We start from the raw sequence: 19,648 nt of genomic DNA, 5'->3' as shown, positions 1-19,648 counted from the left end.
CTTTTTTTTTTTTAAGTTCTTAATGCATACTGAAGCATGTAAGGATGAAATCACATAAGCCTGGCACTTGCTTTAAAATAATCTGTAGGGGGCAGCCTGGGTGGCTCAGCGGTTTTAGCGCCGCCTTCAGTCCAGGGCCTGATCCTGGAGACCCAGGATCGAGTCCCACGTCAGGCTCCCTGCATGGAGCCTGCTTCTCCCTCTGCCTGTGTCTTTGCCTCTCTCTCTCTCTCTGTCTCTCTCCTCTGTGTCTCTCATGAATGAATGAATGAATGAATGAATGAATGAATGAATGAATGAATAAAAAAATAATCTGTAGGTAATGGAAACTGGGGATCCAGGACACAAGGAGGACAGGGTCGGGGAGACTGGCCACCTGTTGATAATTGTGGCAGCCAGGTGACAAGGACACCAGAGGTTCCCGGACTTGTCAGTACATGGGAATGAGCCAGGGAGCATCAAAAATATGGATATCTTCATTCCAACCCCAGAGACAGGGAGTTAATGGTCAGGGAGGATGTTAGCATTGGGATTTTCAAAAGATTCCTAAGTGATTCCAAATGCAGGAACCAATGAGTTGGTTATACTTTTCTCTATATTATCTTTAAGATTTTTATTTACTTATTTGGAAGGGAAAAAGAGCACCTGCGTGGGGAGAGCAGGGAGTAGGGGAGGCAGGAGACAAGCAGACTCCAGGCTGAGTGCTGGCTCAATCCCATGACCCTGAGATGGTGACCTCAGCTGAGATCGAGGCCAATGCTCAACCGACTGAGCTACCCAGGTGCCCCTATTCTCTATATTCTTGAGTGTATTTGACATTTTGCAAAATGAAAGTGATTTTTAATGCAATGAGGACTGAGGACAAAAGGTAGCTAAGCATCTGAGGATGGAGGACCACCGGTCCCCCTCTCAGTGCCTTAGTCTCAGGCCCACCCCTGCCCACAGCTGTCTCTGCATCTCTTGGCTCCTGAAACACGGAGGGAACCTGCGAACGAGAGCACAACCACATCAACCCTCCGTCACCTACAAATGGCCCCAACCTCAATCCCTTAAAGGCAGGAGCCCCCGAGTGTGCCATTCCCGAGTTTTCATGTCTGGTTCTGATAATGCAGCCTCCTTCCCCCCTCCACCCGCCCCCTTCCACTTGGCCACCCGCACACTGGTCTCCCTCTGCTCCTTCTTTTGTGACATGAATTATCCACTTTCACCTCCCGCCAGGAAGGGGAGGCCAGGGCTTCCTAACAGCCCCATGATTGAGATTAATCATCCTCAGATGGACGGATGTTTTTTACCTACTCATTTCCAGCAGGACCCGCAAAGCCCTCTCACCTGGCCTCCCGAAGACCCCCACGGACAGGCACATCTTACCGGATAATGCATCATTTTAACCAGAATGTCTCAATAGTAGGTTTCATGTTCTCAGCTGTGCTCACAGTGGGGATGTGATTTTCCTTCATGAAAATGCCATTATTACAGGACTGCGGGCTGACAGTCCTACCAACAATAGGCCTCTATTATTTGTGAGGAAATGGTACTTTGGAGAGGGATTTGCATGTTGTTCTCCACAATGAGCCAAGCATGGCAGACGATCAGGAGCCTGCAGATAAACCGTAACTTGAGCCAGACTCCCAGACATTCCAGGGGCCCCTGGCTATAGCCAGGACTTCACTCTGAATGTGACAGGAACCCCCAAAACAGAAGCCCCAGTGGACTAAATCCTGACTTTACATTCTGTGGCTCCAAGTGTTCTCTTTCCTCCATTCTTTTTTTGTTGAGTCCTTCCTGGATGTGGGTCACTGTTGAGACAACAGCCTGTGAGGCCAGCTCAGCCATCAAGAAGGAAAGGAAGCAGCAGGCTTAAGTACCCCAAATGTGCCACTGTTCTAGACACTTTAAGGTAGAGGTTGCACGCTCCACTCTGATGCCCACAGGGTTAGGGATGGAAAGCAAGCAAGCTGAGTTGGGTGTGCTATAGGGTGCGGGAGGGGGGGGGGTTGCACACCAGCCAGACAAGGGAGCCACTACTTCCTGGGGCCCCTAGGAGGTTCAGCTGGTTGAGTGTCTGCCTTCAGCTCGGCTCATGATCTCAGGGTCCTGGGATGGAGCCCCAAGCCCCACATCTGGCTCCCTGCTCATAGGGGAGTTCCCTTCTCTCTCTCCCTCCCTCCGCTCCTCCCCCTCTCCCTGCTCATGCTCTGACTCTCTCTCTTTCAAATACATAAAATATTTTTTTAAAAAAGGCAGCCACTACTTTAAACCACTGTTTTGTGTAGTAAAATTGGTTCGGTGTAGCCATATGTAGATCTTCTCAGAGAAGCTGGAAACATGGAATTCGAAGTGAAATCACTCCACTTTTAAATGATGGTAAAGAATTCCATTTTTAGAAAAAATACAGTGGAAACACTATACATTCCAAACAACGAGTGTGTTGGGCTGGACCATACCCGGCTCCCCCACGGGAAATCCGCTACGTCTGCTGGCTACACCCGCCTCTCTGCTCCTTCCCTGAACACCCCACAGGCCCTGCCGGGCACCCACACCAGCTTGTTAGCTGCTTCTCCTGCCGCACACACGAGGACAGTCCTAGCCATTCGCACCTCGGCCTGGACCCTAAGGGGCTGTTCTTATTGCCTGGCCATTCTCAGGACCTGGCTGGCACCTGCCCACTCTCAGGACCTGGCTTGCACCTGCACCTGCCCACTCTCAGGACCTGGCTTGCACCTGCACCTGCCCATTCTCAGGACCTGGCTTGCACCTGCCCACTCTCAGGACCTGGCTTGCACCTGCCCACATTTCACCAACTCCCCAGCACAGCCCCCGACGCCGGTGTTCTCACCCACATCACACAGATGAGGAAACGAGCCTCGGACTGGGTGAGGGACTTGTCCCAAACCCCCAATCGCTGCCCACGGCCGGGGAGCCCCAAGCCTGTGCTCTCAGGCTTCCTGTCCTGTCATGTTTCACTTACCAACAGTTCACTTACGAACATTTTGTACCTGCTGAAAGCCACAGCCCTGCCTTAAGATACAAACAAACAGCACGTTATAATCACATCAGGAGTCCTCCACTCCGCGCTCAACGTGTCACCAAGCCATCCACGGAGTTACTTACCGCTGTGAACTGTGACCCCTTGCTAGGCCACGGCTGAGCAAACCCATAATTTTAAGATGCCTATTAAATATCCAACAGCTGGTGCGTGTTGACTGGAGTCACCCTTCCCCCATCGCTCAGGAGTTTTCCAACAACACAGAACATCTATTTTGTGCCTCAGGCCTTTTAATTATTTGAAAGAAAAATATCACCAAAACATTGCTCTCCTTCTGAGGGGGGGGGGGGCGGAAAAAAGCAAAACAGCTGGGACACCTGGGTGGCTCAGTGGTTGAGCGCCTGCCTTCAGCCCAGGGCCTGATCCTGGAGACCCAGGATCGAACCCCACATCCGGCTCCCTGCATGGAGCCTACTTCTCCCTCTGCCTGTGTCTCTGCCCCTCTCATGAATAAATAAAATAAAAATCTTTTTTAAAAAAGCAAAACATCTTGCCAACATTACTCCTGAAGACACGTGCACACACACACTCAAAGGCCCGCATCCCCAGGAGAGATGCACTTGAGCCTTAGGGGACTCCACGCCCTGGGGGTGGGGGGGCAGGGGGCAGGGGCAGGGGCTTGCTCACCTTCCCCTGAGCACGCAGGCTCCTCGGCTCCAGCTCTAGCCTGGCCATCCGCGGGAACCCCCGCACCTCCTGCGGGCACCCTCCCCAAGCCCCGCGAAGTCCGGAGTCGCAGCCGGCAGCCCAAATGCGAGTGCCTGGCCTGCCACCTGGTGGACACGACGGGGAAGACGGCCCCGAACGCCCGGGCCTGCGGATTACCCCTCTGCTCTGGAGAGGGCAGCAGGGGATGGGAATGCAGAGCGGCCGCAGATTGATTCGACAAGATTAAAGAGAACCCACGAGGGGGATCTGCGGATCATTTTTCCTCCCTATGATCAGGGCTTTGTAGGAGGGATGGCTGCAAGTTTTAAACGCTCGAAGTCCACACCACAGATGCATCTTGGATGAATGCGTGGCCCAGCGGTTACTAAAGTTTGGTGTGGAGGTCAGAATCTTCCAGGGATATCTTTAAAATGCAAATACCCCACCCACTCCAATCTATCTACTCAAAATCTAGGTCAAGCATCATTTATGTATCTGTTCTTATTGCAGTAAAAATCACGTAATATAAAATTTACCACCTTATCTAATTTTTTAACATCCAGTGAAGTACGGTGCATGGGATACGGCCCTGGGCTGCCAGGAATGAAGGCATCCTTTCTGGCCTCCGTAAGTGCACCAGCCCAGGAAGTGGAGGAAGAGAAGTGCAGCCTGCATTCCGCTTTCCTTGCCAGCTGTCCTGACTCAGACTCTGTCTCTTGCAGGAAAAACCCACTTTGCCTGTGTAAATCTAGAAGTGGGGATGTTTCCTAATTCCCACAAAGATCCCATGAATTTTAGTTCTAACTTGGAAAACCAGGGACCAGTACGGAACATGTGTGAAGGCCACCAGGAATCACCTGTACCAACTGGAAGGGACTCGGAAATCTGACATGACCTTCTTTCTACTCATTTTCAAAGTTAGGATTATTGAGAGATTTCTGTTTGGTGACAAGGACTGAGACCATACAAACCCCACAGGCCAAGGTGACCTAGGGTATGTTCAAACATGGAAAGCCTACAACACAACTGTTCCTACTCTGTTCTCCAGGAACTAGGCAAGCTCAGTGGCTCCTCTTCCTAACAAAGCCAAAGCCAGATTTTGTTGTACTTCTCCAGGTAACATGACAATTATGGTCCTGTCAGCATCCCTTCCAGATAATCACGTCTTGGAAAGTTTATATCACATACATGGAATCATTCCAAAGCCCAAGCTGGGTGAGCATTGATTTCTTAGCTTTTTTTTTTTTTAAGATTTTATTTATTTATTCATGAGAGACATACAGAGAGAGGCAGAGACACAGGCAGAGGGAGAAGCAGGTTCCCTGCAGGGAGCTTGATGTGGGACTTGATCCCAGGACCCCAGGATCACGCCCTGAGCCGAAGGCAGATGCTCAACCACTGAGCCAGCTAGGCATCCCATGGCTTTATATCTCAATTTGTTTATCCATTCATCCGTCAGTGGACAGTTGGGTTGCTTCTACCTTTCGGCTACTGTGAATAATGCTACCATGAATATGGGTGTGCAGATATCTCTTCAAGACCTTGCTTTCCATTCTTTCGGATAAACACCCAGAGTGGGATTGCCGAATCACACAATGGTCCTCTTTGGCACCTTTCATTTTCACAGGCCCCGTCAGTGACTGGGATACACGACAGAATTACTGAGGAGGTCCAGCTCTTTAGCTACCCGGGGCGAATGTGAGAATGCCATTCCCGAGGTCTTGCTCCATCCTCCCCTAGGAAGGAATAAACCTGGAGCTCTGTGTTGTTCCAGGGACTCAACCTGTAGATAGCCTGGAAGAAAGAGATAATAATTAGGCAAATACAGTAATTTCAAACAGTGATTAGTGCTGCAAAGAAAACAAAGCAGATTCAGTGGCAGAGTGACTCAGAGTGGCAGCTCCTCTAACAGTGACACCAATATTTAATGTAGCATCGACTGTGCCCCCAGGCCACGTCCTAAGGGCTTCATTTGTATTATCTTCTATCAACTGTACAACCATTTAATGATATAAGGACATCACCATCCCCACTTAGAGCTGAGCAGAAGGAGATGTAGAGCAGTTGAGTGCTTGCTGAATATTACACAGCCCGCACAGGACAGAGCCAAGAATGGAAGCCAGGGAGGAGGCCTCTGAAGTCCCAGAGAGCAGGTGACATCTGAGCTGAGGCCTGAATGGCAAGGAAGCATCAGCTATGCACAGTTCTGGGACAGAACATTCCCAGGTAGCAAATGCGAAGCAGCAAGAACCTGCTTCCAGTACTGAAAGTGACTGAAGCAGCAGGTATAATCAGAGGGGAAAAGAGCACATGGGAGGTCAGGGGCAGATCATTAAAGATTTCATAACCAGAATGAGGAGGTTGGATTTTATTCTACTGACTCTGGGAAGCTACTGGAGAGTTTTAAGCCTGGGAGAGACCAGCTTTTGCTTTCCTTCCGATAGCTTGCTTTGGTGATATATATTACACACGGTTGCAACAAGAAACCAGATTCTGGTGGGGACCTTAGAGTGCAAGTTTCTGAGTTTCTTCATTCTTGGACAGATTTCACTAATATTCTACATGTGTTTAGAATCTCTGAGGCTCACGCGTCACATCCATGAACGTCTTCACACTGAGGCCAGCTCTCCTCAGCAACCATTACTTAACTGATGACCTACGTCCACCTTAACCGCAGACTGTAATTTGCTTTTACCTCACCGTGCTATCATCACACCCCAAGGCCCTGGGAACAGCACTTGATTTTTTCAGAGCTCTGATTTCCCACCACAGGGGGACAAGATTACTTGCCCCCACTTAGGGAGATCTGCACGGACCTGTAGTTGCTGCAGGTGGGTTAATGAGTGTGAATTAGAAACTGCAACCCGATTAAGGAAATAACAGGCAGCCAACGAAATAGATGTGTTAGTATTTTACCTTGAAATGGCACTTACGGCTACATGAACTGGAGAAGGTTACAAGAGCTCTTTCGGGCTTTTACATAAAGCGTTTGCCCTCCTCAGAGGCAGGGCCATCATTGTAAGCCTGGGTCCCCAGTGAGGGCAGACCTGTCCAGAACTGCTCATCCCTGAAGTTTTCATGGCATAACAATCTGCCTTTTATCTTAACCAACTCACCTCATCGCAAGAAAGTCTAAATCCTCTGCACTTCTCAACAGCACTCTGATTGCCCCAGAGGGACTGGCCTCTGTTGTGTGGGACAAGAAATCCAGGTGCCTAACCAATGGTGGTGACCACCTCCCACCCAATGCTGGGAGCTGGATGAGTCCCTGCTCTGCTCCTCCTCTCACCAACTTGGCACAGGGTGGTCATGTGACCTTCACCCAGGACATACGTCACCTTGGCTCAGCTGATCAAATCCTTGCCTCCCTGAGATGCTCAATCTTGGCTGAAGAACACAAGGTCTCACAAGGAACCAGAGTTCCAATGATATCAATGAGCAGAGCCTGCCATCCGCGTCTTCCAGAGCAATCTGGTGCCCAGATGCTCCTGCCCAGTTCTTCAGCTCTCACTTCACTCTTGGGAGCAGTCCCACAACCTTCCCAAAAAATAATTAGTCCTTTTATGCTAATATTAGCCAATGTTTCTGTTGCTTGCAACTAAAAAACGCAATTAGATACAATGAACACTCAGAGATTACAATTAGGTATCACCAAGCAACCTAATATCTGCAAGGAGATACATGCATCTGCTATCCAAAAACACAATGGCAAAAAAAAAAAAAAAAGAGGGGGGAGGGAAGGGAGTTAGTTTCCCTCACAATGAAAAGATCCAGAGACAGGGACTCCAGGGCTGGTACGATGTTCACATGGTCCAGGCTCCACCTATGCTTCTGCTCCAATATCTTTAACTCATGCTTTCACTTATGGGGTGTCCTTATGATCACAGATGGTCACTGTGGCTCTAGTCATCTCAGCCATGTTCCAGGTAGGACAGAGGGACAGGGAAGAGGCAAGGGTCCCCCAGCAGCAAGTGAGTGTTCTTGAAAAAAACTATGCTGGAAGTTACTTCTACCCACCTCATTGGCCCAACCTCAAGGAAACCTAGCAAATGAAGTTTTTTAAAAATTGGGCAAATTTCCTATTCTAATATACAGGAGCCCTTTCCTACAAAGGAGAGAATGGATACTGAGTAGGCAACCAGCAATCTCTTTCAATATTGCTTTCTCAAAAATTGCTGCAGCTAGGGGCACCTAGGTAGCTCAGCCAGGTAAGTGCCTTCAGCTCACATCATGATCTCAGGGTCCTGGGATTGAGCCCTACTGAACTGGGAGCCAGTGTCTCCCTCTGTCACTGTCTCTTTCTCTCAAATAAATAAATGATTCAATTTTAAATTTCTGAAGCTTCAGAAGGATATTCTGAGGATTCTCACTCATCTTTTCTCAAATAGTTTTAAAACTCTGATTATGAAGAAAATGACAGAAAAGTGTCCATTTCCATAGACCTGACTTGGCACCATGGTTCCAGCACATCTTTATGGTTCCAGCACATCTTTGTGGAATGCTTTGAACCAGATACCCAATCCTAAAAATGTAAAATCTGCCTCAATCAACAAGGACTGGCTGAGGTAACAACCCACACTCCCATCTATGTCAAAGATGGTATAGAACTAACATTTCCAATAGATGAAGTGTCCAACTGCACTGCAAGACCACAAAAAAAAAATGCATTGGCCATAAAGTGAACAGAACTCTTACAGTTCTTAGCCTTGGCCCCAGGAAGAATTTGAATTGTGCCGTAAGCTTAGGCAGGAATCTGTCTACCTGTATTTCCTTAGAAATTAGAGAAGAGAAACTACCAGGAGCCAAAGCCAGGGGTGCACTCACCTGAGGCATCTGGGGAGGATGGGAGAAATTGTGATGTTAAGGCAAAAACAGGTCTTTGTTCCTGCTGGAAGACAATTCTCCATGCATCTCTTGAGTTTCTGCACTTGTGGCAAGGGAGACACTATCTTTTCCAGAATATCTACATAGAGAATAGCCTTAAGAAGACAGAAATAGTGTCTCTCTCCAGAACAAAGGATAAGTTTGCTTGCGCCTAGATAATGTCTCCCTCCAGAGCTAAGGGCAAGCATGCTTGTTTCCCACTATAAAAGATTCAGGCTCCCTCAACTCAGGATGCCTCTCCTGTAACACAGTTCCCTGTAATTGTGGGGGTCACCTGGCCCTCTCCATATGACCCTATGGAAATGGGGTTCAGGAAACTGGCACAACCATGACACTCAGACTACTGCTATTGTGTGAAGTAACAAACTTCTTTGTCCTGAACCAGGAGTCCACCAGCATCCATAAAACTGCACCAGGGTAACTGGTTGGTTTGCAAGGTACAAGTTGGGTAAAATCCCAGACCCTTTAAAATCTTGATCTCTTTTTCCTCTTTATCACCATGTTCCCCCATGAGTTCCCTAGTCTACTTCCTGAATGTAAGGAAGTGCTAAGGACACTGGGTCCTTAGCTCCCAATCGTCCCCCAGAAAACATAAATATTTTTAACACATTTGACTAAGTCATAGAAATCTCAAAATAATGCTCTGCATATTTTTAAGAACTTTCTAGTTGCAGAAAAAAATCCATCCAAGCACTTAGTTCCCTGCTATGGCCAAACCCTTGGCATGACATGGTTAAACCACACTTGCTCATGGCAGTGGATGTTTCTCATGAGACTCAACCACCTACAGAGAAAAAGAGATTCATGTCAAACCCAGTGCTGCCCAGAAGTGACCCAAGAACCAAGAAGGATGTGTATTTATCTCCAAACTCCATCTTCTGACATTATCAGGCTGAGCTGCTGATGGCTGATTTTTTTTTTTTTTTAAAGAATTGGAAAGTTAAGGGAATGGGCCTATAAATAACAGGCTAAGCTGACAGTGGATGAAATGGTCCATGCTGTTTGACTTTTCAATATTAAAAACCTTCATTCACCCCAAATACACACAAAGAATGATCAGATAAAAAATAATCTACTTCTGGTCAAGCCTAGCAATCTGTTGTCATCTGCCAGGGTCATAGCAGAAATCAAACACTGAACAGTAATAAAAAAGATAGCAATCAACTCTGCCAATTCCATTCATTTCCGACCCATCTGCACCCGGGTCTGTTGGAAATTCAGCCTGCAGAGAGCAAGAGTGTGCGTGCTTCAGCTGTCAAACCCCAGTACGACCTTTCTTTCCCTTCTGTGAGAAATCTGGAGTGAAAGCCAACTTTCTCAAATTCCATTCTCCCCAGGGAAATAATAAAAGATTCTTTATTTCCAAGAGCACATCCCCATTGGCCTGCTTTTCCTAAGAGAAGGGCTTGGCTGTAGAATCACCAAATGTTAAGGCTGAATGGGACCTTGGAAATCTCCTTGCTCAAATTTTGATTTTTCATATGAAGAACTAAGGCTCAGAGGGGGCTAGTGATCGCCTGTATATTAGGTGATCACTAACTCCTTATCAGACAGATGGTTTGCAAATATTTTTTTCCCATTCCATAGGGTTTTCATTGTACTGATGGTCTCCTTTGCTGTGCGGGAGTTTTGTGGTTTGATGTAGTCCTGCCTGTTTATTTATTTTGTTGCCTGTGCTTTAGGCTTCATAGCTAAAAAATCATTGCCAAGACCCATGTCAAGGAATTTTTTCCCGTTTTCTATGAGTTTCGTGATTTCAGGTCTTACATGTTAAGTTTTTAATCAAACCATTAACACCTCATGGAAATCCAGCTAAGGCTGCGTGGAGACAGTGGTTTTCACAAAATGCCTACTAAAGAGCCTCTTGAGTTGCTTCCTTCTGAGAGCAAGACTTCCTGTTATATTTGGGGAACTTCTGATGTGCAATAAATAATCTATTCTCAGCCTCCCTGAACCAGCTATTCAATTAATCTCGTGCCCTTTTAAGCATGATAAACCCCAAGCATGTTCCTCTCTCTCTCAGCTGCACAGGGACAGAGAGAAGACAACGAAGGAGCTCTTCTGATGTGTCCCTTCTGCCCCACCCGACAAGCCATGTGCCAGTTCAGGTCAAGGAGAGGTCATAAGCAGGTGCCATTTGAACCATCTGTTCACTTTGAAGAGTATGTTCATTTTCCAAGTTTTCTCATATGTAAAAATCAGATTTCACTTTCCCATCCCAAAACTCAAATTTCAGGTTTTTCTTGAAAAATCAAAATTAAAACCATAATGTCAGATGGCAATGCTAAGGAGTGGCTATCCTCTTTAGATGGTGACATGAGCTCTCTGGTTTGCCATAATCCCCACTCCACCCCTGACATTTCCTGTCTGTTCCTCATAGGAAATTGGACTTGTGACCTCTGAATGAGGATTTATTGTGGCAGTTTGTTCATTGTGCCAAAAAACATTAATCGATTGCCTACGATAGCGAGCTAAACTCACAAAAATCCCTGACAGCATGGAGTTTATATTTTGGTGTGGGTTGACAGACAATAAACATATAATTATAGGAAATATTGGAAGGTGATTGTTCTATGAAGAAAAAAGAACAAAGAAGGAGACACCAAGTGTGGGTGGGTACGATTTTAAAATACAATACAATACAAAGGGAAAGGCTTACCAAGACATTTAAATTAAACCTTAAAGAAGGTGCAGGAATATGCCATGCAAATATGGCTTAGGAATAGCTGTATGAACAAAAGAGCAAGTGCAAAGGCCCTGAGGTAGTGAGATGTTGTAGAAAGACAACATCTGGGGATACAGACACTTCTGTATGTTCCAGGGACATTCACTGTGTGTCCTTCTTTCCCACTCCCCCACTTCACCCTCAACCCAGACTCCAGCAAAGTTAGTTCACTAGCCCCGAAGGCTTCACAGGGATAAGTACACCCCAGCTTGGAGGCAACTAGACACCTCTCCAAGGGATCCACAATCATGGATAATTTTAGGAAAATCAAATGCTGGACTTCCCACTCCCATCCCCACTCTTTCTAACGTTGAACTCTACTCCTAAAGTAGAGGCTTCCTGCCAGTCTGTTGATCCCCTCTGCCACCTCCCTGCTAAGGTCACCCATGGCTCTCTATGAACACCAGCCCTCCCACCCAGCCTGACTCCTCCCACAGGACTTGACGCAGGTGTTCCTAAGCAGACCCTAAACAAAAGCAAATTAGGAGACAACAGTGCAAGGCACCTGGCAGGGCCGTCCCTCTCTCAATGTCAAGCATGTCCTGTTAATGACCAACAATGGCATTAAAGACAAAGTATTCTGGCCATGTTAGGAAGTTCTGAATTCAACTATTCAGAATTTCTACTTAACATCCTCTTCTCTTCTATCTCTGACTTGCATCAAAGAAAGCAATGCTCCTGAGGCCAAGAGCAAAGAAGAGAATCTGGCATAGGCCTTATGTTACCAGGCAGTAAACTAGCAAGGTTTCAGATCCCACTGCTCTCTTTCTTTCTTTCTTAGAATTAAAACCAGAAGTGAAAGCATTATCACAGAGATGTCTACTGGAATTGGAAAATGAAATCAGATATTTTCTGACAGGAAGCAAATAGATTTGGCTGACGGGCTTGACCATGGTGGACATTTTCCACAAATTAAGTTCATGGTTTCATATAAATGCATTCGAAGTTCTGCATTTGATGTAAAATATTGCATTGGCAAAATTCTGTTGTGTTGACCAATGTTTTATTTTCTCAACCATTTACAAATATATCAGGTTAAAGATTATACCTATTATACCTATCACTGAAAAAATAAGTATAATTAAGAATAATTTGATCAGGATTAATAAATACTTTTCATACAATTCCAAGAAATCAAGAGAGTGAATAAGCCTAACAACTGGATAAGAAATCTTTTGCAATTCAGGCTGTCTCCCATTCTTTGTTTTTAATAAAACTGAAAGGAAACCTAACTGCATTGTCAAGTGATCTGTCATTACTAAAATCACTGGATAAATGTTGTGATATATCATTATGTGATTGCTGTTATATAACAAAAAAAATTCAAACTGGTATTATAGATCTCCTTCTGTAACTATTTCACAAATGAATTTTTTAATTTGCAGCTATAAAAAAAAATGGGAGTAGAATTGATGCTGCCTCCATCTCCTTCTGACAAGAAGTTATAATCAACCATGAATACATGAACTATTTGTTAAAGCCCCAATCATGTCATTTAGCAGATATATTTCCAAAACTTTTTTACATTTTGTGACCAATATCAAAATTGTGATGTTATGATATTATGGTCAGCATACTAATGGTGTATTTGTGTACTACTAATAATTATAATGATTACTCAATCAGAAAGATTTTGTTAATACTCAGGGCTTTATTATCACAGGCTATAAAGGAGGAATTCAGCTTTAGTCAGCGAATTTTTGGTTTTGGAAGAACATGCTGGAATGCTCAATAAAAAACTTAGAAGCATAAAAAAATATATACATTAAGATTTTGTGGAGTAAGCAGAATAGAAATTCAAAGGAAGAAAGTAAAGATGTAAAATGTTCAAATGCTACTGCAGAGCTTGTTTATGTATTCAAAAAGAGACAACAATGGGTATAGAAAACCTATGGTATTTAGATTTCATTAAATTCAAAAGAATAACGTAGGTGATCTATTTTTAAATGTCAATATTTAGAAATATCAGAAGTTACATACTTTGCATTATACTTTCTATTATACTCATTTCCTTAGGTGTGATAGTGATATTTATTGTGTTAGTACAGGAGAATGCCCATATTCTGAGATGTACCAGCTGTCATGAAATTTCTCCATACTCATATATCAACAGGACTATTATTAATTTAAAACTTTTATTTCAATTGGCTCATTTTCTTTTACTTAAATTAATTTTGAAAGAAAATGTTATGTCATTAGCACAAATAAAAAATTATCATTACTTATTATAAAAAGAAGATAAAAATCAATAGATAAAATGAAAATAAGATGATGTTTTTAACTTTCTGGCTAAAATCTATTACTTACACCATGAATCTGAGCCTGAAATCTATTCTCTCATTTAAAAAAAGGACAGAGTAAAAAATATATAAATATAAATAAATAAATAAATAATAAAAATTTAAAAGGGCAGGATTATACTGGAGAAAGCAGTTTAGGGAGTGGTAAAAGCATTAAAGTAACTCAAGATACAAAGTGACTTCATTTTTTCTCTCAGGTGAGGTTGAAAATAAAGACAATTAAAATGGAGTGATGAGAAGGAAATCTTGCCATTTTGTGCCAACACGGATGGACCAAGAGGGTATTACAGTAAGTGGAATAACTCAGACAGAGAAAGACAAACACCATATGACTTCACTTACATATAGAATGTAAAAACCAAATGAATGAACAAGCAAGCAAGCAAACAAAACCAGAAGCAGACTCAGAGACGCAGAGAACCATCTGGTGGCTGCCAGAGGGTGATGGGTAGGGGGATGGGCAAAACAGGTCAAAGGGGACTAAGAGGCACAAATGTCTAGTTATAAAATAAGTCACACGGATGAAAAGTACAACATAGGGAATATAGTCAATAATATGGTGATAACTTTGTATGCTTACAGATGGTAATAGCACTTGCTTTGGTGAGCATTTCGTAATGTATATAAATGTCAAATTACTATGTTGTACACCTAAAACTAATACTGTAATGTTGACTGTATTTCAATTAAAAATAAAAAGCTCAGGGACGCCTGGGTGGCTCAGCGGTTGAGCATCTGCCTTTGGCTCAGGGCGTGATTCTGGAGTCCCAGGATCAAGTCCCATGTCGGGCTCCCTGCACGGAGCCTGCTTCTCCCTCTGCCTATGTCTCTGCCTCTCCCTCTCTGTGTATCTCATGAATAAATAAATAAAGTAAGTAAGTAAATAAATAAATAAATAAAAATAAAAAAGTAAAATGCTTCCAAAATTTTGATGGAGTGCTTTATATATAACATGGATGAGGTACTGACTGTTAGAAGAACACCCAGGTGGCTAGAGGTGCAAAAATGCAAAGAGGGGACTTCAAAACAAAGGTCTACAGATGAAAGAACATGAACCACATGTGAAGGCTCAGTATGACTTGGGTTGACCGAGCCTCCTGGTTTTCATGAGAGTTTTCATTTTCCCGGGGTAATAATTGATGGTACCTTCTTTCATCCCAAGTATACTCTGTCTGGACAAGCAACTAGAGATCTCCCCAAGTATGACCGAAATGTTGAGTATGGTGAGAAGAGGCTAGAAATGAGGCTGAAGAGGTGGGCAGAGTCCAGCTAAATCCCAAGGACAAAAGGGAACCACGAAAGCACTCAAGCAAGAGAGTCAGTCCCCTGATGAGACTGCAAAAGAAGGCAGCTAAGTGTGGTCAATGGCCTGATGGGGGACAGACCTGACGGAAGTGAGGACAGCAGCATCAGTGGGGAAGAGGAGAAATGACCTGGTGCATATGATTTGGGGAGGCAAATTCATGAGGGCTTGGTAATCAATGGTGGGCATCAGGCCGAGGGTAATGGAACAAGAGGGGTCAAGGATGATAAACAGGTTTGGGCTTAAACAACTGCTGGTTTGGTTGTGCACTCACTCAAACCGGAGATGAAAGAAAAGGAGGAAGTTTATGGGAGACCTAAGTGTTACTTAGGTCAGAATGAGTGTGAAGTCACTAGAGGACATCCAAGTGGATACGTATAGTAGTACCTACATGTACAGGGTGACAGACTGGGGTGTGTGAGCATTAAATAATGCACACACACCCTCCCCACCATGTAACCACCATCTCTAGAAAGGACTACTGTGACAGAGATATATGGTGCATTCAGAACCATATGCAGTTTGAAAAAGCCTTTCTCCTGACAGGTGAGTTTGACAGCCAGGCCTCCCTCTATAATGGTAATCAGTAATACCAAGGGTAGTGGATGCCCAGCCCAGAGATGGAATTGTTCTGGAAGCATAGAGGCTTGGGTAGAAGTGGGCAAAGTTCTAGCATGTAATGTAGAGTAGAAGAATGTAAGCCAGCAAAAGAGAGTGAGAAGGAGCACCAGAGAGAAGAAGAAAGCCAAGAGAGTATGGTGTTTCTTGATTAAGAGAGAACCTTTAAGAAGGAGGAAGGGGTTAAGTGGTCCCTAACAGTGACAAATAGTACCAAGACAGCATGGTAACAATCAAGATATGTCTATTGGACCTGACAAGGAGGTCACCATGGCCCTTGGTTGGGCAGCTTCTAGGCAATTGATGGATAAAAGCCAGATTACAGTGGACTCAAGAGCGGAGACAGGTGAGAGAGAACACTCTCCATTAAGACATTTATGGAGAAAACATTATGTTTTGGCCTGTGACCAAAATAAGAGAAATAATGTGACTCCCAATTAGCAATGTGAATTTCTTAGTACCAGGAATGTGAGCTCGGCTCAGGGAAAGGTAGTGGGAATTGCAGGTCAGCCCCCCTAGCTAGTGTCATCCCACGGAAATCATCACTGGTCTCCTCAGGCTGGGGTGCCGCTAGAGTGCCACACGCCTGGCCAAGCAAATCATACTCACATCTGGACATGGGTGTCTTATCCATTGGTTCTCAGAAACCTCTCCATATTTAAGCCAGAACTATGTCTCCTGCATCTTCATAATCTCAACAGTAGCATCAACTATTACTATATGACTAGACCTGAAGGAGCATGTAGTTTACACTTCGAGAACATTATATTATTTATTCTTTAAAAACAATCCAATGTTTGTAACACAAATAGCCACACCTTGTAATAGAGGAAAAGTAAAGATCAGGGAGGTTAAGGTACTCACTCCAGGACATGCAGCTATTGGGTGGCAGAGCCGGAATGCAAGAACACATTTGCCTGGCACTCTGGAATACCTCTGCTTCCTACAAGGCTTGACAAGAGGAGCATTTTACTCAAAACTGTCCAAGGCCTCATGGTGCTAAAATAGGGCAAAGTGTGCAACTCATTAAATCTCGGGGTTGGTCAGGGAGTGGGTTGCCTGGGTGGCTCAGTGGTTGAGCATCTGCCTTTGGCTCAGGTCATGATCCTGGGGCCCCGGGATTGAGTCCTACCCTCAGGCTCCATGTACGGAGCCTACTTATTCCTCTACCTATGTCTCTGCCTCTCTGTCCCTCATGAAAAAATAAATACAATCTTTTTTAAAAAATATCTCTGATGGAGAGAAAATAGTATAGTAGCTTGATCCTGGCCTAGAATCAGAAGAACCCAGTTCAAGTTCTTACCTAGTTCTACTTCACAGAACTACCCTGGACCCCACCTGTTTCCTCATGCATAATAGTAGGGGAGATGTTGACTTGATCATATACCCCATCAATAAAAAATATATATGAATACATACTGCCAATACATATGCTTTTATTTATCCTCTCATTTATAAGGCAGAAATGTGCATCATAATGAAGAAATACTGCACACATTAAAAGGCATAAAAATAAAATATTTAAAAGGGTGAGATAAAGACGAAATAAGGAATATTAAATGTCCTATCGATTATGATGTCTTGATACTCTCATTAGTTAATACCCCAAGGCAAATATGAATTGGGGTAAGATTGATTCATCATAATAATAGTAGATAGAAATCTAGAGACCAAATATCTTGGTAATTTTGAGACATTCTTATCTATCTTCTTACCTGGTTAAATGGAACGATCTTCATTTATCCCTCATGATGGCGGTTGATGAAAGGTGCAGTGTTGCCATGTCCCTGCGGCCCCCCTGCATTGCATGAGACATGTTATCTTCAAATGGTGGTATATTTGCAGTGTCCATTTAGTGAGGGATAGTTTCATTTAAGCAAGGAAATAGAATTCATAAATCTACCTATGTGGGCACATCTATTTGTTTCCTGTGGCTGCCATGACAAAGCACTACAAACTAGGTGGCTTAAAACAACAGAAATTTATTCTCTCATGGTTCTGGAGGCTGGAAATCTAAAATCAAGGTTTAGGCAGTGTCACACTCCGTCTGAAACCTGTAGAGGAGAATCTTTCCCTTTTTTAGATGCTGGTGTTTGCTAGCAATCCTGGCATTCCTTGGCTTGCGATGCTTCATTCTAATATATGCCCCTGCCATCTCGTGGCTGTCTTCTCTCCAAATATCTCAGTCTCTGTGTCTCTTCTCTTCTTATGGGGACACCAGCATATTGGATTTAGAGCTCATCCTAATTCAGTATGAAGTCATCTAACTTAACTAATTGCATCTACAACAATCCTATTTCAAAATAAATCACCTTCTGAGGTACTTGGGACTGAGACCTCAACGAATCTTCTTATGGGGCCCAACTTCACCTATAACAGCACAAATATGCTGAAAGGAAATGAAATAGGGAAGGCAGCTTCGTCCATGCTATAGACCTTCCACCTTTGTCTCAGGGGACATTGTGTAGAAAAACCAGGACCTTCTGATGCATAGAGCAAGTAAGAATGTCATGTCAAGCCATTTATCAATTTTTTTAGATTCCTGAAGTGGGAAACCCATAAAGGCGGCTGAAAAAGAGCAGCCAAAGAGGAAGAGGAAGAAAGGGACAAGCGTGTGACCTCATTCAGCTAAGGGAGGTTAATGCTTCAGGAAAGGAGGGCTGACAGGGACAGTGGGAGCCAGAGTCACTACGATAATGTCTAGGAGATGTCCACTGAACTTCAAGACAGGAAAATCACTTGGCCCTTAATCTCTTTGGTTTTACACTAGTATTTTCTTCACCAACTCCAAAGGATAACCTTGTACATCCCTTAAGGCACAAGCATTCTATTTTAGAGAATTCTGTCCTAGAAGAGCCCAAAGGTTCCTTTCAACTTAAAAAATGTAATGACCCCATGAATGTCCCTTCCCTATAGATTACTCCCAAAATAGCTAAGAAATCAGATGCTGTGAAATAGTATCAGATTGAGTTGCATAAGAATTTTGTGAGGGCAGGGGCACCTGGGTGGCTCAGTGGTTGAACGTCTGCCTTCAGCTCAGGATGTGATCCCAGGATCGAGTCCCACATCAGGCTCCCCACAGGGAGCCTGCTTCTCCCATTGCCTTTGTCTCTGCCTGTCTCTGTGTGTCTCTCATGAATAAATAAATAAAAGCTAAAAAAAAAAAATTTTTGTGAGGGCAGAAAGGGGAGACATAAAAAGAACACCTGAATACATTCTCATATTTATTTTTATCTTCAGGGCATGCCTGCAAGGAAAGCATGTAGAAAAACTTTATGTTGAAACAAATTTGAAGAGTTTATTACTAATCAGTAGTAGTACTAGTATTCTGCATTTAGTTTCCTAAATTTAGTTTCCATTTTTCAGCTTCCTCATCTGTAAAATCTGTTATAATAGGACAGCTTCATAGGATTATTTTGCATATAGATATGTGTTAAGTGCATACAACAGTGCCTGGTACACAACAAGAGCCATGTAGGGTTTAGTCGTGGTTGTGATAATCATCATGATGATGGCCAACTTACCGAGCTACTATAATGGACTAGAAACTCTGCTAACCATTTCACTTACCTCCTCTCTTTTCATCAATGTGAAATTAAGAGAATGAGCTGACAAATCAGCCTGACTTCAAATCCACGTCTTGTCACTTGCCAGAAAGTCATTCAACATTTTTGAGTTCTTATTTCCTCATAGGCCTCTCAAATAATCCATGCAATCCATCCAGAATAGCAGCTGGTGAATAAGCAATGTTCAATTAATGAAAGCTCTTACGCTTCACGACACAGTGAAGAAAGTAAAATTATATCCATCCTGGTCAAGGGTCTCACAGCCAATGTAGAGTTGAAACTGGCCTAAAAAAAAAAAAAAAAAAAAGAAACTGGCCTAAAAATCAAGTCAGTTATGTGGGCACCACATGCCATGATAGGCACAATTAGAAATCATTTTCCATTCAATCCCTTATACGTCACGACACTGTCCTACTCATTGATTGACAGGTTCCTCAGAGCAGCAAAAAGCATACACGTAAGCACCCAAACTTTCACAAGAACAAAGTAGTCACACACAGTCTTTCTTAAAAGTAACAGGCACTGGCATTGTGGAAAAATAAAAATTTTAATTTACTA

General features: G+C 43.8%; 1 long non-coding RNA gene across 1 annotated transcript; it reads right to left on the bottom strand.

Moving 5' to 3' along the window:
* Window positions 1-5,146: 5,146 nt before the first annotated feature.
* LOC121482167 lies at window positions 5,147-19,285 on the bottom strand. Its single transcript, XR_005985529.1, has 3 exons — window positions 19,095-19,285; window positions 17,240-17,322; window positions 5,147-5,488 (listed from the first exon to the last, which is right to left on the bottom strand). It is a non-coding gene; the product is annotated as an uncharacterized LOC121482167 (long non-coding RNA).
* Between the last annotated feature and the right edge of the window lie 363 nt (window positions 19,286-19,648).

This window comes from Vulpes lagopus, chromosome 24 (assembly GCF_018345385.1).
Source record: "Vulpes lagopus strain Blue_001 chromosome 24, ASM1834538v1, whole genome shotgun sequence".
NCBI lineage: Eukaryota > Metazoa > Chordata > Mammalia > Carnivora > Canidae > Vulpes > Vulpes lagopus.
The sequence above is the reverse complement of the archived record's forward strand: the minus strand, read 5'-3'. Positions and strand labels throughout refer to the sequence as shown.